Below are 5,144 nucleotides of genomic sequence, written 5' to 3'. Positions count from 1 at the left end.
CTGCAACGACACCTACAGGCGCCCCCGGTACAGACTGGGGGATTTTCCACAAAAACATTTCTGTCAGTGCGTACATTTGTCCAAATGATGGTTAAGAAACTGAAAAAAGCAGCTCTGCGAGGAAGAAAAGTCCTGTGAGAATGTTTTATTTTATTTTTGTTTGAAGAAAATAATCTCTTTTTATGGTTGATTGAGTTTTCATCAAACACATCCTTCTTCCTATTATTCGGTTCACTGATATTTTATTAAAAACACAAAGAACCAATATAAGCTCAACCCTTGACTTCACATTTATTATTTTTTAAACGATCTTGATAAAGTTTTTCAATAAAAGAAACAAAAATAAAGTTTAATTTGGGTAACTCTTCGAATGCCTCTGGACCACAGACAGTAAACAGTCAGCAGGACCTGTTCCCGGTGCAAACGGCTGAATTTATCCCCGGTTCTGTTCAGAATCTTGCCGGACCAGACTGGGTCTAATTTGGGAGCTGCAGGATTTCCTCTCTTCTCTTTGCAGATGATGTGATGAGTTAGTACTCTGGAGACTGGTCCCGCCGGTGACCAGAGGGGCGAGCACAATATGTATTGTGGTTTCACATATAAAGTCTAATATTGTGTTTTTCTCTTTTGCTTTGCAGGAATTAATGATTATTTTTATTATTTATTTATTTATTCTTTATCTAACCATTGGGATTTAAAACCTCTTTTCCAAAGGAGTCCTGGTATCAACAAAGATACGACGAATGTCAAACAATAAGAACAGTTATGATGTTAAAAATCATAATAAAATCATTCAATCCTGTTTTATCACCAGTTGCACAGTGCTGATGGTTTTATTAAAGCACGCTCTGCCATATAACGTTCAATAAAACTAATGGAATAAGAGTAAAATTAGCATGACATTTTAATAGTTTAAGAATAAAGTATAAGATATCTAAATAAAAACAACCTTTAAATTATTTTTTTTTTATTCTTGCTTCCTATAAAATAGCAATCACAGACGTTAAATTCTATAAATTAAAATGTTGCATAGATAGCATGCGTTATCCTTCTCCAGCCCAAATAAACTCTGATTGGTCTTAATTTAAGGAGTGCTGCATATTAAAGTGTTAATCATTTGACAAAACTCTTGATAAAAATAAAAAAACAAACTCTATCTGATCATCTTGAGATATTTTAAACATGTTGCCGATGGTCGTTTAGTTATGATTGTGTTGGTATAAGCTAAAATAATAATAATAATAATAATTAAAAAATCCTGTATTGTTTTCTAGGATGTAGTTTCTGCAGAGCGCCAGTAGTTCGTTAAAAAATTTACCTCTGAGTTGTGGGTGGGACTGTTGGGATGGTGGAACCTCCTTCTGATCCTCATCGTGGACCCACCCAGCGTACTTTCTACATCACAAATACAATCTTTTTCAAACAGTTTTTCTCTGTCTGCTCCTGATTCACAATGATTGGAGTAAAGAACACTCAAACATTTCAGATCTTCATCTTTAAAATTACAAGTGAAAGGTTACAATTAAAGGATTTTTCTAAAATTCAACATAAGTACGATACCAGTTTATCTATTAACTTAAAACAGCTTCCTTCTATAGGGATTATTCAAAGGAGTGCCTCAGGGCTCTGTGTTGAGGCCCCACTAATTTTACTTTTCAGATCTTCTGTGTGGGTTCATTCCTTTGCAGATGATACTTTGTTATTTTTTCAGTTGATATCCGATGAATATTTGCTGTTCATTAAACATTTAGGCACAACTTGATCATCAGTATTGTCTCCTCCATTATAAACCTTTCCAAAGTGGTAAAAAATCTGGTGACCATAACTGTCTTCTGCGTCCTGCTCATGGAGTTCTCCAGGTCTTACACACGGCACAACTGTTGTCTTAGGCCATGGTTGTTTCCTCACATTTAAAGTTAGGAGTTCCATTAGCAGTGAAACGTATAAAAATATGAAATTTGTTCTCCGCATTTCACTCCTCTGCTGGGAAGCAGCGAGTTGTAGTCACCCAATCGAACTCCTTAAAGAACCACTCAGATAAAAATTGTGTTTTTAACTTGTTCTTTTGGGATTTTTCAGATGGAAGACATATTTTGGTGAGTTTCTGATGAACTACTGTCTTATTTTTGGTTTAAAACTGCACTATCATAATTAAAAGGCATATAAAATTGCAAAATACACTTTTTTAAGATTTAACGAGTACTATAATGTTCATTCTTCACTATAAAGAATCCCAAAGTGCTAATTTGATCCGTTCACTCATTTCTGAGTATTCCTCTAAAAACCTGCACTTTGAGCACCAGCCCCTTCCAACTCACAAAAACGAACAGTCCTCACAAGGTGACGTCACAAAGTGAGAACAGCCCCTTTTCAGGAAGAGTCTGCGCTGTTAGAACTGTCCCCAGGATAACACAAACACCCAGTTTCTTCGCTCAGCTAGCATGGATCAGCCGCTAGCTTCGCGGTAAAGTCAGCTCAGCTGCTAGCTACAACTAGTGACCAACCGATAGCCGGGGCCACTAAAGGTAGATATACCGTATGCCGACTTTAGGATGACATCATGAAATTGACGACACTCAGAAGCAATGAAAGGCGGTGCTTAATGGATCGAGGCCTCTTACTTCCAAAAACTCAATAACTAATGTTTCATAAATACTTTGCTCTTTGGTGTGTCAAAGGTAGCATATGATCATATAAATGCATGATATAGGCCCTTTAAAGGACCACAGTAGATCAAAAGATGACCAGAGTGGGTCTATACTACGGAGTTACAGACTTTGGATCCCATATGTGGAGTTTTTGTTACGAGTCGACGATGGATTTAGCCACTAGACCTCTGAATCCACCTGAGATACTAACAGAAGGTCTATAAGTTGAGTTATGTCGTTTCCTGTAGTCAATCTGGAAATCTTGATCCATTTATCACCTTAAATGATAAAAAACAAGGCTTTCTAGACATCGGCTCAGTGTTTTCTTAGAATGTCTGAGTCATGTGATCTGATATCACTCGTGCTGGTTACGACTATAATTCATGAAAGGCTAAAGGTTCGTTTGACTTTTAATAAACATGGGTGTGAATCTGATCCCAATCGGAGTTTGAGCATAAAGTATTTCAGTGTTTTCTGTGATCCTCCAGCACCCGCTCATGTTATCTCCCTGCCCTTTGCGCCATGTTTACCAGCTGATAGCATTATATTTATGACCGTTGAATCATGATGTGCGTCTTCAAGGTAAGGCATGAAAATGAGGAAGAGCGACGGATTTACAGGACACTAGCCAGCGACGTGAGCGGAGAGCTGTGTGTGGAAAAGGACAATTTCGTCACATCTGGTATGTATGTACAGCGGTGGATGTTGAATAATCTGGACCAGCTCGTGTGTCTGAGCGTGGCGGATTCTCTCTGACATGACCTCCAGCTGACTATAACCTGAATCCTCGACTCGTGTCCTCTAGAATCAGAGGGTATTTGATCTGTAGTTTGTTCTCAAAAATGAAAGCAGTTAGCTGTAAAACAGTCAAATGATCATCGTATATTACTATTTATGCAAATCAAGCATGCAAACAGAGCGCCGTCTGGAAACAGGAAGTAATAAAAGTGCTGTTTGTTTTTTCACTGTAATATTATTCAGCATGTGGAAACCAATTTTTGTGCTTTTGAACGATATAAAACACAAGAGTAGCAGAGTTTTTCTACATTTCTCAGTGGTTATTCCTGGATTTTTCCACAGTTTCGTGCTGCTGGTGGTGCCTCAGGTTGTTGATTGACACCCGGATAAGGCTTTGGTGGTCACTTTAAAGAGTAATGGTCATTCAGGGCGCGGCTGAGTGCAGGTTAAAGTCCCTGCAGTGAGGGCTGAAGGAGTGTGTGGTAGTGCTGGGGAGATTGATCCAAAATATCGATAGTATTGATCTCAAGTTGGTATTGGATCAATTCTGGTTGCAGATATTGGTATTTCCACTTTTGTTTGAAACTTTTCTGTATCTACCGAGACGCTGCCTCACCACTCTAACCAGTCCTGTGAGATCCCTGCAGCAGATCTCAGTGCATTCATGCAGGCGGCATGCTTTGTTCACCCCATTACCTCTCTGTTTAACTGCTGAGTTGTTTTTTACTAGTTACTTTTCAACAGTTGCAAGACTGACTGTCTTGAGCACCAATGTACCCGGCAGCTACTTGAATTCTTTAATTTTTGTTCTGTTGTTTACAACAATTTTGAACTAAGTTGTGACACTCTTGTTCGTGTTTACGACATTTTAGCTTAAATAAATATTGGGATATATTTTCCCTATAAATATGTGTTCTACTATATAATGTAAGTAGTAGTGATTCTCTTGCTCCTTTCCGTACGTTTTTCATAAAAATTCAGTCACACTTTCAACAATTTTAGCAATCTTGGTATCAAAACGTTCAGCTTGTCCAGGACATTACTGCTTGTATTTCTGGGATTCATAAATTTTATAGTTTTTGAAATATTGAGCAAAATATGCCCCAGAAAGTCTTCAAATGTCTAAATTTTGGTAGATTGGCAACAAGCTTTTAAATATATTCATGTGCTGTTTTCATCTTTTATAGTCATTTTCAAAAAATTTGGAGTTTACTGAAAATTTTAGCAACATGCTAACGTTTTTGACTGATTTAGTTTACTTATAAATTTTAGACCATTATGGAGTTTAGCTAATATTTAAGCAATGTGCTAACGTTTGTGGCTAATTTGGCATCTACTGAGGTTTTTTTTTTATGGTAGTTTAGCTAATGTTTTAGCAACATGCCAAGTTCTTGACTAATTTGTTATATACTGAGGTTCTTTAGGCTAATTTAGAGCTTAGGTTCTTTTTTAACAGCATGCAAACGTTTTTCACTAATTTAATTTACTGAAAAATTTTAGGCTGTTTTGAAACTTAGCTAGTATTTAAGCAATGTGCTAGCTTTTTTGGCTAATTTGGAGTTCAGCTGATATTTTAGCAAGATGCTAACGTTTTTGGCTAATTTGTTATCTAGTAAGGTTTTTATATGCTAATTTAGAGTTTTGCTTCTATTTTAGCAACATGCTAACGTTTTTGACTAATTTGGTTTGCTGAGGAATTTTAGGCTATTTTGGAATTCAGCTAGAATGTAAACAACAAGCTAGCTTTTTTGGCTAGTT

General features: G+C 36.9%; 1 protein-coding gene across 1 annotated transcript in view; it reads left to right on the top strand.

Annotated features, from left to right (window-relative positions):
• Positions 1-3,178: 3,178 nt before the first annotated feature.
• The window catches only part of pld1a (phospholipase D1a), a 51,332-nt gene continuing 49,366 nt past the window's right edge, over positions 3,179-5,144 (top strand). Inside the window, exon 1 of the mRNA XM_024272779.2 lies at positions 3,179-3,330. The gene's annotated coding sequence lies outside the window, so the exon portion shown is untranslated. The remainder of the gene's footprint in view (positions 3,331-5,144) is intronic.

Source organism: Oryzias melastigma, linkage group LG22, assembly GCF_002922805.2.
Source record: "Oryzias melastigma strain HK-1 linkage group LG22, ASM292280v2, whole genome shotgun sequence".
In the NCBI taxonomy this organism is placed as follows: domain Eukaryota; kingdom Metazoa; phylum Chordata; class Actinopteri; order Beloniformes; family Adrianichthyidae; genus Oryzias; species Oryzias melastigma.
Note: the sequence above shows the minus strand (reverse complement) of the source record. Positions and strands in the feature narration are given on the sequence as shown.